Source organism: Phoca vitulina, unplaced genomic scaffold, assembly GCF_004348235.1.
Source record: "Phoca vitulina isolate PV1807 unplaced genomic scaffold, GSC_HSeal_1.0 scaffold23, whole genome shotgun sequence".
Lineage (NCBI taxonomy): Eukaryota > Metazoa > Chordata > Mammalia > Carnivora > Phocidae > Phoca > Phoca vitulina.
Window position 1 is genome coordinate 14,611,173 of NW_022589726.1, and position 27,572 is coordinate 14,638,744.

General features: G+C 38.5%; 1 protein-coding gene and 1 pseudogene across 4 annotated transcripts in view; one reads left to right on the forward strand and one right to left on the reverse strand.

Moving 5' to 3' along the window:
- The window catches only part of R3HDM2 (R3H domain containing 2), a 153,818-nt gene that overhangs the window by 57,305 nt on the left and 68,941 nt on the right, over positions 1 to 27,572 (forward strand). The window lies entirely within an intron of this gene.
- On the reverse strand, positions 19,209 to 20,824 carry LOC116642532 (annotated as a pseudogene).

Below are 27,572 nucleotides of genomic sequence, written 5' to 3' on the forward strand. Positions count from 1 at the left end.
ACATTCCTACTCCCTTTATTCCGACTTAACCTTGTGAGCAGCTCTAGCTAGCACTTAACATAATACATTATGATTTACTTGTTTGTTTCCTGTACCATTGATTTTCCTGGTAGGTGCAGAAAGGGAACTTCATTCCCCTAGCACAGGAATCTTAGATTGCATCCTACCATATTTGTCTCTAAGGAGAAAATGCATAAAACCTAATGTCACTCTGGGCCTGCTTATTCCTTCTATGCAAGCAGGTCGTGCAGTTTCAGAGGAACCATAAAACAGATAATATTATTTCTATATTAATTCTTCCAAACTTTTTAAGAGGGGAGGGCAGAGGGAGGAGAGAGAGAATCCCACGTAGGCTCCATGTGCAGCACAGAGCCCTATGTGGGGCTCGATCTCACAACCCTGAGATCATGAGCCTAAATCTAGAGTCGGACAGTTAACTGACTGAGCCACCTAGGCACCCCGATTCCTCCAAGTTTTAAAAATAGTGACCCCAATCTTCTTTTATTAGTTTAGAGAAGACTAAATAACAACAAAAATAATAGCTAACATTTATTTAAATGCTTTCCATGTGTCTAAGCATTTTACCTGTATATTAACTCATTTAATCTTTATAGCCCCATGAGATAGTTACTGTTACCTTTGTTTTACAGATAAGGGAAACTGAGTCACAAAGAGATTAAGTAATTTGCCCAAGATCACATAGCTTGTAAGTGGCAGAGCTGGGAATTCAGTCTCTAAAAACTAACTGTATAAAATACTGAATTTTCTTTGTCCAAGATCCCATAGTTGTATTCTTTGTTAGGGTAAAGGTGTAAGTGAGGATTAGAGGTAAAGTTATATGGCACAACTCTGGTGTGGTGATCTTACAGAATAAGATGATTTAGTATAGATTTTTTTTTAAAGTGTATTTTCTTTTTAAAACAATATCTTTTCGGTTCAAATGAAAGGATCTTTCATGCAATCTTTATTACAAAATCATCACAGTTCTGAGCTTCCAGCCCAATTAATACCCACTTTCCCAGTGAATAACAGCAACAAAAAGTTTTATATTTTATTTGACACTTACAAGGTTGATAATTTTTCTTCTCCCAGCAAGTTACGTTGGTTAATTCCAGAATCCTGTTTTCTTTATTTATTAGAGAGACACATTTGAACTTTATCTTTTTGGTGGGATTTGTTTGCCCTTATCTCTTTTCTGTGCTCCCAGTTCCTTGAGCATCGTAGTGGATGTTTAATTTTGAGAATGCTAATTAGCTTCAGTAGTTACACACCTTGAGGCATTTCTAGACATTTATAGCTTTGTAATTTGATATAGAATAGAATGTATTGGAGCTTGTTGGCTTTTTTTGGGTTTTTTTTTGTTTGTTTTTGTTTTTTAAGAAACTTATGAATTTTGTTCAGGGAGGAATTAGTTAATTCATCTAAATTCAATCATGGAATTTAGGACTGTTGAGAATTTATTTTACCAGTGCTCAGGAATATCACACTTGTGTTTTGCTAATAGTATCTTGAGGTCACTGAGAGTAGTTGTTTTTTTAAGCTGATGCCTTATACTGTAGTTGAGTTTCAGAATCAGACCAATATGGAGGATGCAATTTTCTTCAAATGAGCCTTTGAATAAGTAGCCAGGCCGGTTTGGGGATTTGTGTGATACAGAAAGCACATCTGCAACATGTCCTCTCTGTTGACACACTTTTAATTCTTATTTATACAGGGTGTGCTATTCAGCTGTCTTTTTGCCAGTCATCATTTTGTCTACCCAGAGTTTCATGTATAATGTTATCGGGGTCATTTTACTCTGTTTCAGAATAAATTTGATTCCAAATTACCTACTTCTGCTGTAGTATTTTAACCTTTAGTTTGGAAATGAATATTCATCAGAGAGATAAATGGATTGATTAAGGAAATTTGAAAACCACAATATGTTTTTGAGAATGTGATGGGGTGTAAGATAGTTTATAGGCTTCCACTGAGTTCTTAGGAATTGATAGGATTGACTCATGCAAGACTCAAGGGAGTTGGGGATAAAAACATGAGACATGCAGGGACGCCTGGGTGGCTCAGTCGGTTAAGCAACTGACTTCTACTCAGGTCATGGTCTCAGGGTCCTGGGATTGAGCCCCACATTGAGCCCCAAGCCCTGCACTGGGCTCTGTGCTCAGCTAGGAGTCTGCTTGTCTCTCTCCCTCTGCTGCCCCTCCAGCCCCCCTCTCATGCTTTCTCTCTCAAGTAAACAAATAAAATCTTAAAAAAACAAAAACAAAACAAAACAAAAAAACCATGAGACATGCAGAAAGGGACCTATTTCCTAAACTATTCTTTTAGATTTTTTTTCTACTAGATCCCATCCTATTCGAATCTTAAAGCAAGAGCTTCAGTATAATGTAGCTAATTGAATTATCCTCTCTGGTAAGATTATATATGAAATTACTGAGTATTATTAGTATCCCTCTGCAAGCAGGTGAGGAAGCAGAGTTGAAGAGAGCAGAAAAGTCCTCATATTAAAGGCATACTCTAATGTTTTCAATTTCATTTTTAAGGAAACTTCTGAAATTATAGGAAACAGCTAAGTAAAGTAGTCGTATATAAATAAATCATTTTCTGATTATACCAGGCTTGCTAGCATACTATATGGATGTGGGGGTGTCAGATAACCGCTCTGTACTTGTTTTTTTAGGTAATGGTTTATTTTAAATTTTTTTGAATTTTTTTTTTTTTAAAGATTTTATTTATTTATTAGAGAGAGAGCATGAGCAGGGGGAGGGGCAGAGGGAGAGGGAGAAGCAGACTCCCTGCTGAGTGTAGAGCCCCATGAGGGGCTTGATCCCAGGACCCCGAGGTCATGACCTGAGCTGAAGTCAGACCCTTAACCGACAGGAGCCACCCAGGCACTCCTGTAGTTAATGGTTTACTAACAAATACTTATTTGTTGTGCCAGGACCTGTCTGAGAGTAAGGGACATAGCAGTGAAGAAAAAGGAAAAATCCCTGACCTTATAGAACTTACATTTTTTCCCCAGTTTTATTGAGATATAATTGATGTACAGCTTGGTTTAAGTTTAAGGTGTATCACATAGTGACTTTACATACATATATTGAGAAATGATTACCACAATAAGTTTAGTTAGCATTCATCTTCCTATATAATTACAGAAAATAAAGCTTACATTTTAATGGGAGAAATGGTTGTAAGAAAAATAACAACCAATACTATCAGACCTCCATGGAATCAATGACAGAAATCCCTAAAATGAGACCCACAAATGGCTGTTTTATTGTACTTTTTCTGAAATTGGCCCTACTTTTTGCCCTTTTGGTCCCTTTTTTGCCCATACTAGGGAGAAGAGTGATGGCAGAGCATATAGTAATAGCTTCAGTTTCTCTCAGATTTGCTGTTCATCAGGCACCCTGCAAAATTATTTTGAAAATTATTTCATCACATTAAAATCTATGAAGGAGATTATTATTTTTTTTTTTTTAAAGATTTTATTTGTTTGACAGAGAGATAGACAGAAGAGCACAAGCAGAGGGAGTGGCAGAGGGAGAGGGAGAAGCAGGCTCTGCACTGAGCAGGGAACCCGATGCGAGACTCGATCCCAGGACCCTGAGATCATGACCTGAGCCGAAGGCAGACGCTTAACCATCTGAGCCACCCAGGCGCCCTGAAGGAGATTATTTTATGGGTCAGTAAAGTGAAGTTTACAGAGGTGGTTACAAATCAGATCACATTAAAAAAAAAACAACACAAAACAAAAACAAAAGCAAACTAATCAGATCACATAGCTGGTATATGATAGGACTAGGTAGGCCTGCTCCTAACAATTTCAGGGCAAGAGCATGAATGGAAGCACAATTTCTGTATATCTATATATTTAAGTTATAAGTCAAGATTTAAAAAACTGTTAAGAGAAAAATGTCCCCTACTTCTTAGACATATGTTTTCCTAGTGACCTAGAAGGCCAGAATTCTCGGACTCCTCAAAGTTCTGAGACAGGATGGGATAGTGCGGGGATACCCTCTAAGTCTAGTCTCCATCCTCACCCTCTCATCATCTGTCCCTTGGCCATGATTCAGACCATGGAATGTGTACAACAGTGGGTATTGTCTATGGCAGGACAGAGTTTGAGAGGAGATCCACTGAAGTCCTTGGAAGTGGGCTCAGAACTGCTTGGGCAGGGAATTCTGGGATCCAGACCATAGTTGGGGGGTGGTAGAGTCAGGGGCTTCAGGTAGATATGTCCACTTGGTCCCATGAACATCTAGCCCTAAAGGGATAGGCAGGTCAGAAGAGGGTTAGAGTGGATCTGTCCCAGAGTAGTGTTCCTTTACTATAACCAAGGGTGGTACTAGCACCAGGACTCAAATCCAGGTCTATCTGACCATACTGTCTGTTGTCAACAGTAAGAAAGCCTGGATTTACAGAGAGAGGAAGTGTTGGCTTACTGTCTGTTGAGTGGAGCAGGGATGGAAAACAGCTGATCTGACCACATTATGTCATGCCTGGAGAAGTGCTTTAGGATGGACCATCTTTTAAATGAGCCAGTCTTTTGAAAATGTTATTTATTGTTTACACTTAGAAACTAGAGAATTTAAGAATTGAAAAAAAGTCTTCATCTTATTACAAGTGCATTCTGGTCTTTGTGTAGTTTAAGTTGAATGGCACAGTTATGAGGAGACATGGCCTATTTTTCTTCTAAAAAAAGGTGAGGCATAAGCATTTTCGTCTATTTATGTAATGGTCTGTAGTTTATACTGAACAAGAATTTCTTCAGTCCTGTTTTACTTAGTTAGGATAAAGCAGTATATAAAAGAACCAGATTATGGTTTATTTGGTATTTTATATCACACATTATAGGTAGTGTAGGCATCATTGTATGGTCTTAAAATTTTCAGTTTTCTGAAATTGATCTCGAGCATATGAAGAGACTGGCTGTGGGGAAATGCAGTTTGGATATAGAATATTATTTCTTCATTACATACATTGTTGAGTATTTAGAGTACATCTGGGTTCTGGTCATTCTTATGGTCCTCAAGACACCAGTCTTAAGATTGACAGTCCAGCCACACTATTTGTCAGATGTCCCACTTGAAGCACTCTTGAGTATGTTGAAACCTTCACCATCTACATGAACCCAGGATCTTGGACTGTCTTCATCTAATTACAGACTCAATCAATTCTGTCAGACGCAGAATTTAATTTAAGTCTGGTGAGAACAGGGGTGGCTGGGTGGCTCAGTCAGTTGGGCATCTGCCTTTGGCCCAGGTCATGATCCCAGGGTCCTGGGATTAAGCCCCACGTCCGGCTCCCTCCTTGGCAGGGAGTCTGCTTCTCCTTCTCCCTCTGCCCCTCCTCGTGCTCTCTCACTCACTCTTTCTTAAATAAATAAAATCTTTAAAAATAAATAAATAAATCTGGTGAGAACATAATCATGGTTTCTGTTCAGTGTTCAAGCTACTCTTTTTATTAACAGGTGAGAATCTTGTGTTTGCATGTATTGCATGATTGGATCTGTTCAAGGTGAAAAAAGGAATAGAAAAATCTTGAGTGCTATGTACCCTTGATACTAGAGGCATAATTAGTAAGTAAAAGTCCAAATTGATTTTATTTTATTTTTATTTTTTTAAAGATTTTTTTTTTTATTTATTTGACAGAGCGAGAGAGGGAACACAAGCAGGGGGAGTGGGAGAGGGAGAAGCAGGCTTCATGCTGAGCAGGGAGCCCGATGTGGGGCTAAATCCCAGGACTCTGGGATCATGACCTGAGCTGAAGGCAGATGCTTAACGACTGAGCCACCCAGGCGCCCCAAGTCCAAATTGATTTTAGACCTAGAACTTGGTGGTACAGAAAATAGAATTTTAACCTCCTTCTAATTTTTTTCAGATTTTATTTATTTACTTATTTATTTTAGAAAGAGAGCACGCACAGGGGAAGGGGCAGAGGGAAAGGGAGAGAATCTCCAGCAGACTCCATGCTGAGCACAGAGCCTGATTTGTGCTCAGTCTCACGACCCTGAGATCACAACCTGAGCCAGAACCAAGAGTCATACGCTTAACTGACTGAGCCACCCAGGCGCCCCAACCTCATAATTTTTTCTGAAGAACATGTCTTCCCTGTGTCATTTTGATATGCTTTTTCTGTGATATCTACTATTGCCAAATAGTGCTATTGCTTATTAGTTCTCATTACCAAATTTGCCAAGTTCCTGAAAAATACTTGTTTTTTTAAAAAAGCACACTAGAATTCTGGCATCCATTTTGAGTGGCAGTTTCAGCAGCATCCTGTACTGCAAGGGCTCGGGAATTTGTTGACATAAATCCATTTTCTCTGACTCCTGATTCCCCTACCTAGGTTCTGTAGCCTATGGTCTATTTTTAAATCCTCCTGCTATGCTCTGTATGCAACAGTTCTTTTCCTGAATTATTTATCATTGTTTGGAGCCGAATGGAGCAGTATGTTTTTCACCACTGCTCATTAGAACTCACATGTCTGTCTTCAGCTTGGTTGACAGATTTGGTTCATGTTAAATCCCACTGGTCCATTCTGGGAAGGCTGTAAGGCAGGGAACAGGCCACAATCTGTGATATCATGTAAGAGCATTCAGACTTTTTTGGTTATTGTTATTTTGTTTTGGCATCAGTGGGAAAGATAGAAGCTATCCCCTGTTCTTTGCTTAGAGTCTACTCAGAGATTGTGTTATGCTGATTTTTGTGATAATGTTTATTTTATGTTCTTATGGTAATTGTTGCATTTTTAGGAGAGATGAGGGAAGAATCCCTATGAAAAGCACAGCATTAAATCAAGATTCAGTTTCATTATAAATATAATCCAGATACTTGGGGGCACTAAAAATCTCTGGTCTTGGGATATGGGGCATTTGTTTATTTTGTTTGGGAATTTTTCTTCTCATTGCCTGTTCTCTCACCTTCTTACAGACTGTAGGCTTGGAAGAAGGATGGCAAAATCTAAAATTGAGGCAATTATTTTGAATGATATTTCTTCTCTTCTCTGTTTTCTGGTGCATCAGAACTGATGTTTCTCTTTTGTCTTCATCCTGTGTTTTTTTTCCTTGCATCCTGTCTTTCATGAAAATATTTTTCTTGACATTGCTTTTTTTCCTCTTTGATAGATGAGTATACCACTTCTTGTGTGTTCCTTACTTTTAAAAATATTTTCCACGGGGTGCCTGGGTGGCTCAGTTGGTTGAATGCCCGACTGATTTTTGGCTGAGGTTGTGATCCTAGGGTGTGGGATTGAGCCCCAGGTCGAGCTCTGCACTGAGTGTGGAGTCTGCTTGGGACATGCTATCTCTCTGTCTCTCTCAAATAGATAAATCTTTAAAAATATATATATTTTCCCTTTTCACATCACTATATGTAGAAGGGGGATGGCTGTCAATCATTTGGGCACTGGGGAAGAAAAACCATGTTTGTCCCCCCTAACCCTGTTAGCCATCACTGAGTTTGCTTGTACCTTGAAGAAAAAAAAAAAAGTAATGGTATAGATTTGAGTCCTATTCTTGCACCAGTGATGAAATACCTTTTTTTAAAAAAGATTTTATTTATTTATTTTAGAGAGAGAGAGCACGAGCAGGGGGAGGAGCAGCAGGGGAGAGGGAGGCAGAGGGAGAGAATCTCAAGCAGACTCTGCACTGGGCAGGGAGCCTGACTCAGGGCTTGATCCATGACCCTGAGATCATGACCTGAGCCAAAATCCGATGCTCAACTGAATGAGCCAGCCAGGGGACCCTGAAATACTTCTATATTCTGAACCAGAACAAGGTTTTTGGCCTCTTTTGCTACTTTTGGTCAGTACTACTGGCTGAGAAACTGGCCTCACTGCTCAGTGATTCCAGTTATTATCATCATTATCATTTCAGTCCCCTGTGATACTGGCTCTCAGTTGCATAAATCCCACATTTTTCAGCAGGACCTTAGGACAGCCCCACTCACTGACTATTCTGATAGTTCATTAAACTCATTTCTTTGGACTGAGTCAGCCAAGTTGAACTAGACTAAATATACTATCTTTCCCTTGTGCTTTTGCTCTCCCTCAAGTTATCTTCAACTCTCTTTGCCAATACATTTCCACCTTCCTTGAAAAATCCAGGGCAGAATTAACATTGTTTAGGAAACTGTCCATGACTCAAGCTACCCAGCTCTTATAAATTTGTACTCTTAATTTTTGTATTTTTGAGGCTTCTATTTTCTTTTTATTTATTTATTTATTTGAGAGAGAGAAAGAGAGCATGCATGTGTGCAAGAGCGGGGAGGGGCAGAGGGAGAGGGAGAAGAGAAAGAATCTCAAGCAGACTCCCCGTTGAGCGTGGAGCCCCTTGTGCAGCTTGATCTCATGACCCTGAGATCATGACCTGAGCTGAAATCAGGAGTCGGGCACTCAACCGGCCTTAGCCACCCAGGCGTCCTGAACCTTCTGTTTTCAAGTTGCTGATGATTTAAAACACAATCCCTGCGTTCAAGGAGGTCTAATCTTAGAGGAAAATCAGAGGTAAATGGACTTGTTTTTCTCATTATTTTGAATTTCTGTTGGTTTTTAATTTCACATATGTATCTTTAAATTACTGATTTAAATTGTAAGGGCAAGAACAATCATTTTCCTTTCCTTTTTTTTTTTTTTTTTTAAGGATTTTATTTATTTTTTTGAGATAGAGTGCATGAGAGGAGGGGGAGGGGGTGGAGGGGTGGAGGGGGAGAAGCAGGCTCTCCACTGAGCAGGGAGCCTGACGAGGGGCTTGATCCCAGGACCCTGGGATCATGACCTGAGCCGAAGGCAAACGCTTAACCGACTGAGCCACCCAGGCGCCCCCAATTATCTTCCTTTCTGTGAAATCTTTGAACTGTTTCTAACTGCTCTTGGCACATGGTAGTCAGCTACCTGCCTTACCAGAAGGCTGACTCATTGGATAATAGGATATCAGTGTAGGGAAAGAGGGATCCTAAGTATTGGGGATTCTCTATTTTGTATATTTTAGAATGGTAAGAATACTAATACTTTATAGTCTTACTTGGAATTATACTTTGGAGACTAAAATGACACAGACTAAAAATTGAAAATCCAGAAAGACATACTTGGTTTCTGAAATAACCATCCAAATTTTGTCTGCCTAACAAAGTTAGAGCATATTTATTATTGGCATGCTGGGAGGATGGTTTACTTGAGCAGAAGTCTATCCCTGACTGTCTGATGGTGGTGTTGTGCATCCTTAATAAATTTGAGTTCACCTTAGTTTACTGTAAAAGTCTTGACATTCAGAACCAAAATTGCATATTATCTGCTGGGCTGTTAACCTCCATTTCCAACCCCCCATGACATTGTGTATTAGAGTTGAGTTTATCTTAGAGATCTTAATTCAGATCTAGACCTTTAAGAGTAGAGTTATGTTTCATTTTTCTGACATTTTTTAGATTACTTGGTAGTGTTAAGGTAGGGGTAGATAGCATGAACGTTCTTGAGGGAAGGCTAGGAGGAATGCTACTTGAGACTACTTATTTGCCCAATCCTTTTGTATGAAATCAGTCTCCTGGCCACTTGTATTGCCTTCTTTGCTCCTCCTCAGCCATACCCCTGAATCTTCAGTCCTAGTGCTGCTGACTGTGCAAACGTAGGAAACAGTCCCTAAATCCAGCTTTACTTCTGGCACCATTGTAGAGTTTGAGGGTCCCCCAGACCACCTTTGGGTTCAGTACTTTGCTAGAAGGATTTATAGAACTCAATAAAAGCTGTTACACTCAAAGTTACAGTTTATTTCAAGCAAAAGGATACAGATTAAAATCAGCCAACAGAATAGATGCATGAGGCAGAGTCTAGCAGGGTTCCAAATGCTCAGCTTCTGTTTGTCCTCTCCTAGTGGAGTCAGGGACAGCATTAACTCTGCCTGGCAGTGGTGTGTGACAATACACATAGAGTACTGCCAACCAGAGAAGCTCACCCGAGGCTTGGTGTCAAGTTTTTTTTGGGACTCCATCATGTAGATATGTTTGATTGCCAACGTAGCTGACCTCAGTCTCTAACCCCTCCTGAAGTTGTGCTGATCCTGTGTGACTCATAGTCCCCACTATAAATCACATTGTTAGACCCTCTGGCACAGCTCAAAGCCCTCAGTAAACAAAAACTTTTAACAACAGGCATTTCTGCAGTTTAGGTTTACTTCTAGGGAGCTGAGGGCAAAGACCAGACCTGTCTTTGGCCAAGGTTAAGTCCTTTATTACACACTATGCTAGTTCAATCTTTGGCCCCAACTAAGAGGAAGGGAAAGGGAACTAATTTAAATTTTTTTGAGCCATGCAAATTTGTTTTTTGATCAGAAAGTTTAATATGTATAAATTGATTTTTTTTTTTTTTAAATGGAGATCCAAGTTGATAATGCTCCTAGGCACCTGAGAGAAGCAAACTCAGATCATCCCTGGTGGAACATACCTCAATCCTAGCTTCAGAGAATTCCTAAAGATAGATTGCCAACAAATAAGAGCTAATAAGAGTAATATAATAATATCTCAAGTCATTACAAACAAAAATCAGCAGAAACAAGTGATTCAGACCCACAGAAATAAAAATAATAATAATTCAAAGTTAAAAACTCAGTGGAAGGGAACTTACAGTTCTGGTCATGGTGGAGGAGCAAGAAGTTGATTTATGCCTCTGCCTTAAACAAATAAAAAAAAATGAATAACTGGACAAAATATATTTTTAAAACTGTTTTAGACATTGGACAAAGGGTAGTGCAGCAGACCAGTGAAACCTCAGAGAAGGGAAACAAGTTGATCACTGTGATGGCCCCATCTGATGAAAGTTTCTAGACATTTGGATGAGAAGAGATACCTAAACAGAGCTGGCAGTCTCCCACATTTGAGGAGACAGAAGTAAAAGTTCAGAGAAGCCAGATCAGCTAGAATTTGTGGGCAGAGTATTTGACAGAAGAAAGCTTCACACAAAAAAGAGAGAGCTCCAGAAATTTGTAGAAGTTTACCCTAAATCTGAACTGTCCAGTACAGTAGCTACTAACCTCGTGTGGATATTTAAAAATTCAGTTCTTCAGTTGCACTGATACATAGAATGCTCAGTTGCCACAATTTCATCATTGCAGAAAGTTCTATTGGATTTTACCATCTTAGACTTGTTAGTTGAGTGCTAATCAGTTTATGAATAGTGAAGAAATTAACCCAAGGCCAGAAAAAGACCACTAGAAAGCATTAGGCAGAACAGTCCCTGGAATACAGGGCCACAAATATGTTGTGTTTCTACTAACCAGAGCAGAAACACCTTCTAACACCTGGGACATTGAATGGAGGCCTTAGAAGGGCGTAGCCTCAGTAAAGCAGTCAAATTAGCCCTAATCTAAAGGATTTACCTTGGATTTGCCTAACAGCATAAAAGCAAGCCTCAGAAAGATGAAATTGCTTCTAAGTCAGGAATTCCTAAAACAAAGCTCAAAATTAAAGACAAAAAAAAAAAACACCAGCCAAGAATGCAAAATTGACGACATTTGGCATCCAATCACAAATTATCAGGCATATAAAAGAAGCACAGAATACAGTTTATATGGAGGAGAAAAACCAGTCAATAGAAGTAGGCCTAGAAATTACACAGATGATAGAATTAGTGGACAAGGACATTGTAACAGTTACAACTGTTCCAAATGTTCAAAGAACTGAAAGAAAGATTGAGCTTTTAAGTAGAGACATGGAAGATATAAAAATGACCCAAATCAAACCTCCAGGGACAACTGGGTGGCTCAGTCAGTTAAGCGTCTGCCTTTGGCTCAGGTCATGATTCCAGGGTCCTGGGATCTGGGATCAAGTTCCACATCAGGCTTCCTGCTCAGCGGGACAAAAAAAAGAAAAGAGAAAAGACACATCCAAAATGAAATATAAGTGGGGTACCTGGCCAACTCGGTAGAGCATGTGACTCTTGATCTTGGGGTTGTGAGTCAAGCCCCACATTGGGTATTGAGCTTACTTAAAAAAAAAAATTAGTAAAACAAAATGAAATATAAGAAAAAGATTGAAAATATAAATATGCAGTGATAAGTAAATAATAAGTAAACAGTGGGACAACATCAAGCAGTCTTAAGAATACAAGTAATTGGAGTCTCAGGAATATAGGGGTGGGGACAGCAAAAAATATTTGAAGAAATAATGGCTGAATATTTTCTAAATTTAATGAAAACTGTAAACTCATAGATCCAAAAAGCTCATTTAAGATTTTTTCTTCATCACTGGTTTTAAGCAATTTGATTATGATATGCTTTGGTGTAGTTCTCTTCATGACTTTTTCTGTTTTAGGTTCCTTGAGATGCTTAGATCCATGAGAATCCAAAAAGAACAGTCATGAAGAGAGCTATACCAAGATTCATCTTAATCAAATTGCCTCAAACTAGTGAAAAAAGAGGAAGTCCCCAAAGGAGACAGAGAAAAGAACCTACATTATATACAGAGGGATTATGGTCTGAATTGTGTCCCCCCAAATTTGTATGTTGAAATCCTAACCCCCAGTTATCTCAGAATGTGACTGTACATGGAGAAAGGTCTTTAAAGCGATGATTAATGTTAAGGGGGAGCCTGGCTGGCTTAGTAGAGCGTGTGACTCTTGATCTTGAGGTTATAGGTTTGAGCCCTCTTTTGGATGTAGAAATTACTTTAAAAAAGAAAATCTTTTAAAAAATGAGGCTGTTAGGGTGGGCCCTAATCTGGATTGGATTATAAGGACTAGTGTCCTTATAAGAAGAAGAAATGTGAAAACATAAAGGGACAACAGGGGCATGAGTGTATAGAGACAAAACCACATGAAGACCCAGTGAGAAGGTGGCCATCTGCAGGCCAAGGAGAGAGGCATCAGGAGAAACCAAACCTGTCAACACTTTGATCATGGACTTCTAACCTCCAGACTGTGAGAAAGTAGATTTTTGTTGTTTAAGCCATCTCATCTGTGGTATTTTGTTATGGCAGCCCTGACTAATACACAAGGTAAGAATTACGGCAAACTTTTCATTAGAATCATTGCAAGTCAGAAGTTACTAGAGTGGTAACATTAAAGTGCTAAATGAAAAAGCCTATAAACGTAGAATTGTATATGCAGTGAAAAATGCCTTTAAAAAATTGAAGAGGGGGGCGACTGGGTGGCTCAGTCATTGGGTATCTGCTTCGGCTCAGGTCATGATCTCAGGGTCCTGGGATCGAGCCCCACATCAGGCTCCCTACTCAGCCAGGAAGCCCGCTTCTCCCTCTCCCATTCCCCCTGCTTGTGTTCCTTCTCTCACTGTGTCTCTTTCTGTGGAATAAATATATAAAATCTTTAAAAAAAAATTGAAGAGGAAAATGTGCAGAATGGGCAAATCTCTAGGGTCAGAAAGTACATTTATGGTTGCTTATGACTGAGGATTGGGAGAAAATGGGGAGTTATTGCTAATAGGTATAGGGTATCTTTTAGGGGTGATGAAAATGTTCTAAAATTGATTTTGGTGGTGGAAGCACAACTCTGAATACACTAAAAGCCAGTGAATTGTGGACTTCAAATGGGTGAATTATATGGTATATGAATTTTATCACAGTAAAAATAATAAAGATGAAATAAAGCTTTTTAAAATATACAAGAGCTAATAGAATTAGTCACCATCAAGCTATGACTACAAGAAATGTTAATTGCAGGAGAAAATTATATCAGATGGAAACTTAGATCTACATTAAAGAAATGAAGAGAATCAGAAATCTATATAGAGGGGCACCTGGGTGGTGCAGTTGGTTAAGCATTAAGCTTTTGCTGTTGGTTCAGGTCATGATCTCAGGGTTGTGAGATCAAGTCTGGAGTCAGGCTCTGCACTCAGCATGGAGTCTGCTTAAGATTCTCTCTCTCTCCCTCTGCCCCACTCCTCTCTAAAATAAATAAATAAATCTTAAAAAAAAAGTCTATATAGAAACTATTACTAGTTCTTTTATCCGGAAAAAGCCATTTAAAAAGATAACTGTTTAAAACAAAAATAATAAAACTGTATTGTGGGATTTATAAGATGTGTAGAAGTAAGATGTATGACAACAATTGCCCAGAAGGTTGGGAGAGGTAAAATGGAAGTATACTATTCTAAAGTTCTTTTTAAAATTTAATTTAATTTTTATTTTTTTTAAGATTCTATTTATTTATTTGAGAGGGAGAGAGCACGAGCAGTGGGGAGGGACAGACATAGAGAGATAAGCAGACTCCCTGCTGAGCAGGGAGCTGGATGTGGGGCTTGATCCCAGGACCCTGAGATTATGACCTGAGCCGAAGGCAGTTGCTTAACCGATTGAGCCACCCAGGCGCCCCATTCTAAAGTTCTTACAATGTATGCAAAATGGTATATTATTTGAAGATAGACTGTGATATGTTAAAGATTTATACCTTAAATCCTAAAGAAACCACTTAAAAAAAAAAGCAAAGAGGTATAATTAATAAGCCCATGAAAGGAGATAATTGAATCATAAAATGCTTAATTAATCTAAAAGACATCCAAAAAGGGTAAGATGAACAGATTGGACAAGTAGAAATCAAATAGCAAGATGGTTGACTTAAATCCAACCATATAAATAATCACATTAAATGCAAATGATCTAAACACTGCAATTAATAGGTGAAAATTGTCAGATTGCACTTAAAAGCAAGACCTAGTTATGGTGCTATTTACAAGAAACCCACATTAAGTACATTTAAAGACACATTTAGACTAAAAGTACAAGGATGGAAAAAGATATACTATGGGAACACTAATCAGAAGAAAGGAGGAGTTACTATATTAATATTAGACAAAGTAGATTTCACAGTAAGGGATAGTACCATGGATATGGAGAGTGATTTCATGATGAAAATGGGGTCAGTTCTTTAAGAAGACTAACAATCATAAATGTTTATGCATTTAATAACAGAACTTCAAGATTTATGAAGCAAAAAGTAATAAAACTGAGGGCGCCTGGGTGGCTCAGTTGGTTAAGCAACTGCCTTCGGCTCAGGTCATGATCCTGGAGTCCCTGGATCGAGTCCCGCATCGGGCTCCCTGCTTGGCAGGGAGTCTGCTTCTCCCTCTGACCCTCCCCCCTCTCATGTGCTCTCTCTCATTCTCTCTCTCTCAAATAAATAAATAAAATCTTAAAAAAAAAAGTAATAAAACTGAAAGAAATAGAGAACTCAGTATAGTTGGAGATCTCAACAGTACTTTCTCAATATTTGATTGAACACTTAGACAAAAAAATCAGTAAATAACTTGACCTTGTTGACATTTGCTGACCACTCTACCCAACAATGGTATGATAGTATTCTTTGCTAGTGTTCATAGAATATTAACCAAGATAGACCATATTCTGGGCCATAAAAGAAATTTCAATAAGTTTAAATTTTACAGTTTTTTTTTTAAGATTTTATTTATTTATTTGACAGAGAGAGACAGTGAGAGAGGGAACACAAGCAGGGGGAGTGGGAGAGGGAGAGGCAGGCTTCCTGCCAAGCAGGGAGCCCGATGTGGGGCTCGATCCCCGGATCCTGGGATCATGTCCTGAGCCGAAGGCAGATGCTTAATGACTGAGCCACCCAGGCACCTTACAAAGTATGTTCTTTTATCATAAAGGGATTACATTAGTAATCAGTAACAGAAGAATATCTGAAAACTCCAAAATATTTGGAAATTAAACATAATCTGTATTAGACATCGGTCAAAGAATAAGAAAATTTTAGAAAATTAGAAAATTTTTTTAAAGAATGAAAATGAGAACATGACATAGCAGAACTTGTGAGATTCAGTTAATGCAGTACTTAAAAGGAAATTTATAACATTATAAAGGAAATTTAGAACATTAAATGCATATATTATAAGTAGAAAGATTTCAAATTATTGACCTAAGCTTCCATTTTAAGAAATGAGACAAAGAAAAGGGAACTTAAGTCCACATAAGCAGAGGAAAGGGAACTGTGAAGATCAGAGCAAAAATCATTGAATTAAGAAGCAGAAAAATAGTAGATATTATCAGTGAAACCAAAAGCTGATTTCTTTCTTTCTTTCTCTCTCTTTCCTTTTTTTTTTTTTTAAGATTTTATTTATTTATTTGACAGAGAGAGAGAGAGAGCATAAGCGGGGGAGTGGCAGAGGGAGAGGGAGAAGCAGGCTTCCCGCTGAGCAGGGAGCCTGACACGGGGCTTGATCCGAGGACTCCGGGATCATGACCCCAGCCGAAGGCAGACACTCAACCAACTGAGCCACCCAGGAGTCCCATCTTTCTCTGTTTCTTCCTCTTTCTCTCTCTCCCTCCTTTCCTCCCTAAGCTTTACACCCAACATGGGACTTGAACTCACGACTCCCCCCCGCCCCCCAAGAGTCTCATGCTTTACTGACTGAGCCAACTAGGTGCCCCACAAAGCTGGTTCTTTAAAATGATTAACAAAATTGATGAACTTTTAGCCAGGTTTAGACAAGGAAGAGAGAATACATTACTGGTATCAGGAATGAGAAATAGGACATGAGTGATGATTCTACAGCCATTATAAAGATAAGTACCACAAACCATTCTATGCCAGTAAATTTGACAATTTACATTAAATGCACAAGCTCTTTGAAAGACACAAACTGATAAAGCTCAATCAAAAAGAAACAGATAACCAGAGTAGGTCTATATCTATTAGATAAATTGAAATGTAGTTTAAAACTTTCCTACAGAGGAAACTCCAGGCTCAGATGGCTTCACTGCTGAAGTCTACCAACAGTTTAAGGAAGAATTAATGTACCATTTTTACATAAACTTTTGAAGAACTTAGAAGAGGAGGGAACACTTCCCCACTCATTTTATGAGCCCAACCTTACCCTGACACCAAAACCAAAGACATAAGAAAATGACATGCTAATATTTAGTATGAACACAGATGCAAAAATCTTTAACAAAATTTTAGTAAATTGAAATCATTAATTTCTTTTTTTTTTTTTTTAGATTTCATTCATTTATTTGAGAGAGAGAGACAGAGATAGTAAGAGCACAAGTGGAGAGGAGAGGGAGAAGCAGACTCCCTGCAGAGCAAGGAGCCTGATGCGGGACTCGATCCCAGGACCCTGGGACCATGACCTGAGCCGATGGCAGACGCTTAACCGACTGAGCCACCCAGGCACCCTGAAATCAGTAATTTCTATAAAAGACAATACATCATGACCAAGTAGGGTTTATCTCAACAATTCAAGGTTGGTTCAGCTTTCAAAATTCAAACAGTGTAATTCACACGTATTAACAGACTAGAAAAGAAAGTAACATGATTATCTCAAGGCATTTAAGTGGGAAAAGGAAAACTTTAATAAGTGGTCCTTAATCAGATAAACATTATAAAGGAAGAAAAGTCTTTTTTCCTTCTATTCTAGGTTCCCAGCTGGGTCTCTGTAACAAGACAGATTAACAAGAGAAAACAAGTTTATTGACATATATATTTCATATTTATATATATATGAGAGAAATGCCTGGATGAGTAACTCAAAGGTCTGGTTAAAAGTTAGGTTATATAGGGTGCTTGGGTGGTCAGATGGTTGAGCATCTGCCTTCGGCTCAGCTCATGATCTTGAGGTCCTGGGATCGATCCCCACGTTGGGCTCCCAGCTCAGCAGGGGGTTTGCTTTTCCCTCTCCCTCTGGCTCTCCCCCTGCTTGTGCTCGGTCTCTCTCTCTCTCAAATGAATAAATAAAATCTTAAAAAAAAAAATAAAGTTATATAGGTAGCATCCTAACAAATTTTTAGAGAAGTGATAAGACAAAGGAAAAAGACCTTGAGTGTCTAGGGGTGGCAAATTGTGGGAAGGCAATATATGTGAAATTAATGGTAGATAAAGACTAGCTAGTAAAGTTTGTTATGTAGAACCCTCTGGTGCCATCTCCAGGCTGATAAGGTTTGTCTCCTATGATTAACTTTTGTCCTTACTGGTGAAGAGGGAAGGAGGATACCTTTGTAAATTTATGTCCTGCTTTCAGGCAAATAGAGGGAGGGCAGAGAGCTTTTCTTTTATCTGCTTCTTAATTTCATTCTGCTCAAAATAATCCTATGCCAAAGTGGCATATGTGAGGTGGCAAATTCTGCTATCCTTCACCACATTAAAAAAACAACAAAAAAACCTCCAACCTTACTTCACATCATCAAAAATTAACTCAGATGGATCATGGACTTATATGTAAGGGCTAAAATTAAATTCTAGAAGAAAACGTCTGAGAAAATCATTGTGATCATAGATTAGAGAAAGATTTCATAAGTTAAACACAAAAAGCACAAAGTATAAAAGAAAAAAAATGATTTCATCAAAATAAAATTTCTCTTTTAAAAAGACAGAGTAGGGGTGCCTGGTTGGCTCAGTTGGTGGAGCATGTGACTGTTGATCTCAGGGTCATGAGTTCAAGCCCCATGTTGGGCATAGAGCTTATTCTTAAAAAAAAAAAAAGCCTAGCAGAAAATAGAAGTTTAAGAAAATAATTTGAGTGTGGGATATATGAAGAATGCCATAATTCAACAATAAGAAGACAACCCGGTTTAAAAATGGGGAAGAGATGTGAACAGACTCTTCGCTAAAGAAGATATGGGGTTGGCAAAGATGTTCAACATCAGTTATTAGGGAAATGCAAATGAAAACCATAAGGTACCACTACAGAACTATTTAGCATGGCTGATCTTGAAAAAGTGTGATGAAATCAAATGCTAGTGAGGATGTGGAGCAACGGGAGTTCATGTATTACTGATAGGAATGTAAGATGGTGAAACCACTTTGAAACAATTTGATTTTTTTTTTTTAATTAAACATACGTTTATCATAATGACAGCCATTTCACCTCTGAAATGGATCCATATGTCCACATCAGGACTTGTACGTGAATGTTTATACCAGCTCTATTTGTAATAGCTAAAAATTGGAAACCCTGATAACTTGGATATTATCAACAGTAAGTAGATAAATAAATTGTGGTTTATTTATACAATGGTGTAGTGCTCAGCAACAAAAATGAACAGTGTATTGGCATACCAGTATGCAGTGTTGTAAAGCTGTAATTTTTAAAATTTTTTAAGATTTTATTTATTTATTTTTGCTAGAGAGAGAGCGCAAGCACGAGCGGGGAGTGAGGGGCAGAGGGAGAAGCAGACTACCCACTGAGCAGGGAGCCCACCGTGGTGCTCTATGCCAGGATCCCAGGATCATGACCCAAGCTGAAGGCAGATGCTTAACAGACTGAGCCACCCAGGCACCCCTTAAATTTTTTTTTTTAAGTTAAAAATTCCTTCATTTTTTATTCCTGGTACAACTACCACAATTTACAGGGCAATATACCTGATGTAATGAAAAAGAAAAAGAAAAAGTTACAACAGATAAAAGACTTCAGGAATGTACATCTAATTGACACTACATTGCATTAATAGCTGCACTTTTTGCAAACTGTGGCTATGACAGTCCTGAACAAGAAGGGTTTCCAGTTTAAGCTGCAGTAACTATTCTGACTATGGATCATCGTTCCTTCTGTGGCAGATTTTTACAGTTCCTCTAATGCATTTAGGACGACTGCCTCAAAGTTACCTGCAGCTTTCCTGACAACTCGCTCTCTCTCCTGCTAAGAACCGTAGCCCTTTTCTTCTGAATTTTTTTAGAACCTTCTGCTACCCATATCCACCACTTCACCACCGGATCCGTAACCACCACCATAGGGACTGCCCAAGCTTCTTCCACCAAAACTGCCCCCCTTCATGGGTCCATAATTTGATTGCTGTTGTCCACTATAATTTCCAAAATCATTATAGTTCCCACCATCACCATAGTTACCACCTCCAAAATTTCCTCCTTCATTGTAACCATCATATCCTCCACCACCACCTCCTATCCGCATCCTTGGTTTCCATATCCTGGTCCACCACCACCGTAGCCTCCTGTACTACTATAACCAGGACCACCACCATAGTTGCCACCATCACCTCCAAATCCATTATATCCGCCATCACCTCCTCCATAACTACCTCTGCTGCCACCACCTCCGCCACCATAGCCTCCTCTTCCACCGAAGTTTCCTCCATGACCCATGAAGTTGCCAGATCCACCTCCGTGACCTCTTTGTGATCCAGCAGACTGCATTTCTTGTTTAGAAAGGGCCTTTTTCACTTCACAGTTATGCCCGTTAATAGTGTGGTATTTCTGAACAACAATTTTATCAACTGTATCATGATCATCAGAAGTTACAAAAGCAAATCCTCTCTTTTTTCCACTCTGCCTGTCTTTCATAACTTCTGTGGTTTCAATCTTGCCATGCTTTTCAAAGTAATTTCTCAAATTATATTCTTCTGTATCTTCTTTAATACCACCAACAAAAATTTTCTTCACCGTTAGAATCTTCTCTAGAAACACCTCTCTTTGGTTCCACTACATGCCCATCAACCCTGTGTGGTCAGGCAAACATTGCTGCATCCACCTCTTCAACACAAGAGGAAGTCACAAAACCAAAACCCCTGGAACGTTTTGTTTGGGGGTCTCTCATCACCACACAATCTGTAAGTGTACCCCATTTTTCAGATGTTCTCTAAAACTATTATCTGTAGTTTCAAAGCTCAAACTACCAATAAACAGTTCTCTCAGCTGCTCTGGTTCCTTTGGATCATGGCCCTCCATTTTGAGACCGGACTTGCCTCTTCCAACTCGAGTTCAATATGGGACCAAGAGGAGGCGACCCCTTAAATTTTTTTATAGTCTGTTCGGTGTGACCTGGTATTTCCCCATCTTAGTATGCATTTTCCTAATTACTAGTAGAAGATAAGCTTCTTTTATTATTGGCCTTTTGGGTTTCTACTTTCGAGTCTTTGCCAACTTTTCTATTGAGTTATCTTTTTCTTTTTGTTTTATAATTATTTGTATATATCAGGTACCAATTATTTGTCATATATGTATGTTTCAAATAATTTTTTTCCCAATCTATAGCTTTTATTTTATTTTATTTTTTTAAAGATTTTATGATTTTATTTATTTGACAGAGACAGAAACAGCGAAAGCAGGAACACAAGCACGGGGAGCGGGAGAGGGAGAAGCAGGCTTCCCGCTGAGCAGGGAGCCCGATGTGGGACTCAATTCCAGGACTCTGGGATCATGACCTGAGCCGAAGGCAGCCGCTTAACGACTGAGCCACCCAGGCGCCCTATAGCTTATATTTTAACTTCACAATTTTTTTTACAGATTTTTATTTATTAGAGAGAGAGAGAGAGAGAGAGGGCAGGTGGGAGGGGCAGAGGGAGAGGGAGACACAGACTCCCTGCAGAGCAGGGAGCCTGATGCAGGGCTCATTCCAGGACCCTGTATTTTTTACTGTATAGAAGTTTTAAGTTTTAAATTATAAATTTTAAAGTCATCAAAAGTTACAGTCTTTTTTTATTCTGGTTTCTGCTTCTGGTTCTTATCTAATAAGTCCTTCATTATGCTGAGGTCATAAGAGTCTTGCATATTTGCTTCTGAAATGTTAAGAATTTTCTTTTCAAATGTAGGTTTTTAATCCATATGGAATTTATGTTTGTGTGGGGTTCTGACTTTTTTTCTCTATAGAGAACTAGTTGCTCTAAAACATTTGTTATTGAATATGAATTATGTCTCCTAATGTGATCAAGTTTTTGGATATGTGTGGGTTTGTTCTATGATCTCTATTGTTTTCCATTGGTCTGCTCAATTTCCACATATATTTTTTTTAATAAAAACGAAAGCATTTATTTGGAGTCTCAGAATGGCAGTTTGGGGAAGACACATTTGGGCAGCAACCCAAATAGTCCCCCCTTAGGGAACCCAAAAATCAAGAGTTTATAAAGACAGGGGCGCCTGGGTGGCTCAGTCGTTAAGCGTCTGCCTTTGGCTCAGATTATGATCCCAGGGTCCTGGGATCGAGCCCCGCATCGGGCTCCCTGCTCAGCGGGAAGCTTGCTTCTCCCTCTCCCACTCCCCCTGCTTGTGTTCCCTCTCTCGCTGTGTCTCTCTCTGTCAAATAAATAAATACAATCTTAAAAAAAAAAAAGTTTATAAAGACAAAAGGGAATGCTTTTATATATTGTTTACAAAGAATTTCGTTTGATGTTGGCAGAAAACTAATTTTGGCTGAAAATAATTGGTTCTTAAGGCTTTCAGTAAGCAGAATCTCTTTCTGTACCAAGTTGCAGGCGTTTGGGCTGAGTCCTTAGAATATTTACAGTTTGTTTCAATTCAAAGTTCATGGTTCCACCTGGTGAGGACATGATAAGGTCCATCTCCTAAATGGCCAGAAGCTAAGCAGGGTCGGGCCTGGTTAGTACTTGGATGGGAGACCCCCTGGGCCATTTTAAAACCCCTTGACAGAAGCGACCCTGTTTCATTTCACCTTTCATCAAATAATCAGTCAGTATTCATTCCACGTGTCTTAATTACTGTCTAAGAAGCCTCTACTAGTAGGGCAATCTCCACCTGTTCATTTTATTAGACTCCATTGACATTTTTGTTGTAAATTGCATTGAATTTTTAGATTAACATGGAGTGAACTGGCTTTTTTGCAGTATTGAGTCTTATAGCCAGAGGTATTTTCTCTAACTCCATTTGTTTGGGTTTTTAATATCCTTCAGTAGTGTTTTATATAACCTTTTCATTAAAGATCTTTTGTTTGATTTGTCTCTAGGCAGTATTGGTTGTTATTGTATATGGGTTCCCTTTTTCTATTTTTGTTAGAATATAGATACGCTGTTGATTTAATACATTGATTTTCATTTCAGCTGAGCTCTTTTTGCTGCTAAATGGTTAGTCCTTAGATTTTCTTGGATTCTGCAGGGTCATTACTAAATTTAGAACAGTTTTGTCTTGCTTTCTAGTTCTTTTCCTTTTTTGCATCCTACTTCTTTTCTCTAAGCCCTCCAATTTAATATTGAATAGAGGCAGTGATGGTGAGCTTCTTTTTATCATTCCTGACTCTAATGGATATTCTTTTTTCCTGTTAAACTCAGTAATAATAATACTAGCTGCAGCTTATTAAGTTGCATGTTTTGTGCCAGCGATTTGTTTCTAATTTTCGTAATATCTTGCAAGGCACGTCTAGTTATCCCCATTTTATAGGTCAGGTTTAAAGAGGTAGAGCTGTTTGCCAGTTACATGATTAGTGAGTAGAAAGCCAGCAAATCAGTCACTGTTAGTCCTTGTGCTTTACATCAAGGAAAATATCTTAGCGAGTAGTAAAAAGTTGTGCTACAATGAAATACTGACATTTTCTTTATCTGAATTCTGCTTTGTGCTGCAGAAACAGCACATACTCCCTCAATACTCACCATCCACAGACCTTACTTACTGTTTCTTTTTAGTCCTGTTGTTATGAATGAATGCTATTGTGTTTTAGTCTTAATTGTGACTTAGTTCAGAGAATGTCTTATTCACTGCATAAGCAGGTTTACCTGTCAGAATCACCAGCAGCTTCCTTTTCTATATCTCATTTTTGTATTTTTGGACATTTGATGTCGTTTTATTTGCCATCCAGATGTGGGAAATGTCTTGGAAATTTAAAGCCTCATCATCCCCGCTCATGTAAACTATTGAGAAATTTTCTTATGGAAGATTTAAACATAAATACAATAGAGAATAGTCTAATGAACCACCATGAATCCACTATCCAGTTTCAACACAATCTCCCCCCACACTTTTTTTTGTTATTGTTGTTATTGAAGTTGGAATATTTTAAAGCAAATCCACATATGTCATTTCACCTGCAAATAATTCAGGATGCATCTAAAACTAATAAGGACTTTTAAAAAAACCACTGTGACCTTTTCATATTTCACAAAATTAACAGTAATACTTAATGTCATTCAAAACCCAGTTCATGGGACGCCCGGGTGGCTCAGTCGTTAAGCGTCTGTCTTCAGCTCGGGTCATGGTCCCAGGATCCTGGGATCAAGCCCCGCATTGGGCTCCCTGCTCAGCGGGAAGCCTCCTTCTTCCTCTCCCACTCCCCCTGCTTGTGTTCCCTCTCTCGCTGTGTCTCTCTCTGTCAAATAAATAAATAAAATCTTTTTTAAAAAACCACAAAACCCCACAAAATCTAGTTCATGTTTGGTTTTCCAATTGTCTTCAAGGTATCGTTTTTTATAATTGTGGAATATGGACCCAAACAGGGTCCATGCATTTAAACTTCTTTTTGGTTGAACAAATTGTAAGAGCCAGAGGTATCCTTAGTGTTTATTTGGGGCTGCTGTGGTTGAATTTTTATGTGATGCAATCTAGAAGAACTAGAGGACTTTTATTGGAATTACGATACTTCTTATTTTAAAACTTCTTGACTTGCTTTGCTTGCAGTTATGAAGATCTGAACACATCCTAGTTATGTGACCCAGCGAATAGCTAATATTCTCAGTTAACCCTAAGTTCAATTTTCAAGGGTTTGTTTTGTTGTAAAGCTCACAGTTAAGCCTCCATATACTAAGCATGGAGGGACCTGAAAATTCCCAGTTGCCTATTTTTCTCATTATTGTCATCTCTTAGTTTATGTAGTTCAGTATGAGAATGACTATTTTAAAAATATCTGATAATCCATATGTGGATATTAAAGACATTTTATGGCGCCTGGGTGGCTCAGTCAGTTAAGCATCTATATTTGACTCAGGTCATGGTTCCAGGGTTCTGGGATTGAGCCCTGCATCAGGCTCCCTGCTTCTCCCTCTGCCCCTCCCCCCCACTCTTGCAAAAATAAATAAAATCTTAAAAAAAAAATAAAGACATTTTAGAAAATGCGGATGAGTAAAACTATATAAAGAAGAAAATAAATATCACCTGTAATCTCATTCCTAAGAGAGAGATACTTGTTAAATTTTTGTTATATTTTTAATCTATTATCTTTTCATAGATACTTATAGTTAATATCATAATGTATATATAGTTTTGCATAAGATTTTTGTCTGGACTATCACAAATCGTTCCCTTGTCATTAAAAAAAAAATTTATAAACACATCATGAAAATAACTTTCCATTCATTTGTTTGAATTTGTCATCAGTTTAATTATTCCTATTGGCTATTTATTCCCAGATTTTTCTCTATTATAAATAATGTTTGTGAACATTTTTATATACAAATGTTTTACTATTTGTGATTATTGAAGAATGAGATTTCAATGAAAGTTTGCATTTTAAAATGCGTAGAGTAGTACCTAGGCCATAGAAAGTACTCAAAAAGATTTTGGCAAATGCAACTTGCTTTTATCACTTAGTGTGACTTGGGGGGTCTTAACATTACTTTATATGGATTTAGCTAATGATTCTTTAAGAGAATAATTTTGTGACGGAACATCAGGACTCAGATATATTACAGTCTGTCCCATCTTATACCCTTCTTGATCCTCTCTCCAGCTCTTGATCCAGCTCCGGCTACCACCTCATTTCTCTTTACAGCAAAATTATTTGAAAGAGTTATCTATTCTTTTTTTTTTTTTTTTTTTTAAGATTTTATTTATTTATTTGACAGAGAGAGACACAGCGAGAGAGGGAACACAAGCAGGGCGAGTGGGAGAGGGAGAAGCAGGCTTCCCGCAGAGCAGGGAGCCCGATGCGGGGCTCGATCCCAGGACCCTGGGATCATGACCTGAGCCGAAGGCAGAAGCTTAATGACTGAGCCACCCAGGCGCCCTAAAGAGTTATCTATTCTTGCTATCACCAATTTCTCTCCTTTTTTCTCTCTTGAACCCACTTGATTAAGGCTTTTACCCCACTGCTCTCTATTCCTAAATCCTATAATTGGTTGTAAATTCTTATCTTACTGACCTATCAAGTATTTGACATTGTTTTTGACTTTTCCTCTATATGTTTTTTTCACTTGGCTTCCAAGACATTACACTTTCTTTTTTTACTTGCCATTCCTTCTTAGTTTCCTTTGCTGGTTCTCCTGGCCTTTTTTCTTTTTTTAGATGAAAAAAATTTCAAAAATGCCAAGTAAATACAATATTATAATGAATCTACCCCCTGTACCATTCAGTAATCATCAACATTCTACTATTTTTGTTTAATCTATACTACATGTCAGGCTCCCTGCTCAGCAGAGAGTCTGTTTCTCCCTCTCTCTCTCCTTCTCTCTCAAATAAATAAAATCTTTTAAAAAAAGAATGAACTCTTTGCCTAATTCCAGGTCACAAAGATTTACTCCTTTGTTTTCTTCCAAACATTTTATAGTTTGACATTTTACATTTAGACCAGCAATCTATTTGTGTAAGGTTTAGGTTGATACTCATTTATTTTTGTATATGGATGTCCAGTGGTTTCTATGCCATTTTTTTTTTTTTAAGATTTTGTTTATTTATTTGACAGAGAGAGACACAGCGAGAGAGGGAACACAAGCAGGGGGAATGGGGGAGAGAGAAGCAGGCTTCCCGCCTAGCAGGGAGCCCGATGTGGGGCTCTATCCCAGGACCCTGGGATCATGACCTGAGCTGAAGGCAGACGCTTAACGACTGAGCCACCCAGGCGCCACCTCTATGCCATTTGTTTAAAAGATTGTCTTTTCTCCATTAAATTGTTTTTGTACCTTTGTAAAATAAATCAGTTGGTATATTTATATGGATTTCTTTTTTTTTTAAGATTTTATTTATTTGACAGAGAGAGAGATAGCGAGAGCAGGAACACAAGCAGGGGGAGTGGGAGAGGGAGAAGCAGGCCTCCCTCTGAGCACGGAGCCTGATGCAGGGCTTGATCCCAGGACCCTGGGATCATGACCTGAGCCGAAGGCAGACACTTAACAACTGAGCCCCCCAGGCACTCCTGGATTTCTGGATTTCTATTCTATTCCACTGATCTATGTTCTTTCCCATCACCGATTCTATACTGTCTTGATTATTGTAACTTTATAGTAAGTCTTAATATTGGGTACTCTGATTTCTACAAATTATTCTTCAAAATTATTTTGGCTATTTTGCTTTTTTGGTTCTCCATATAAATATTAGAGTTAATTTGTTATATCTACAAAAAAATCCTACTGGGATTTTGAATTAGAATTGTACCAAATCTATAGATCAGTTTGGGGAAATTTGATTTGGCAGTGTTGAATTTATGTCCTACAATCTTGCTAAACAGATTTACTAGTTCTAGGGTTTTCTGGGGGTGGGGGGTGGTTCCTTAGTATTTTATATGTGTGCAATTTTATTGTCTTTGAAGAGAAATAGTTTTTATTTCTTCTTCGCCAATCTGTATGGCTTTTATTTCTTTCTCTTTGCTTATTGTACTGGCTAGGGCTTTCACTATGATGTTGAATAGTAAGGGTTTACAGTGGACAACCTTGTCTTGTTTCTGATTTTAGGGGGAAGGCATCAGTCTTTTTTTTTTTTAAGATTTTATTTACTTATTATTTTAATTTTTGGAAAAGATTTATTTGAGAGAGAACGAGAACGTGAGTGGGGGGAGGGGCAGAGGGAGAGGGAGAAGCAGACTCCCTACTGAGCGGGGAGCTTGCTGTGGGGCTCAATTCCAGTTCCCTGGGATCACGACCAGAGCTGAAGGCAGATGCTTAACTGACTGAGCCACCCAGGCACCCTTCTGTGGGTTTTGACTCATATGTAAAGTCATGTATCCACTATTA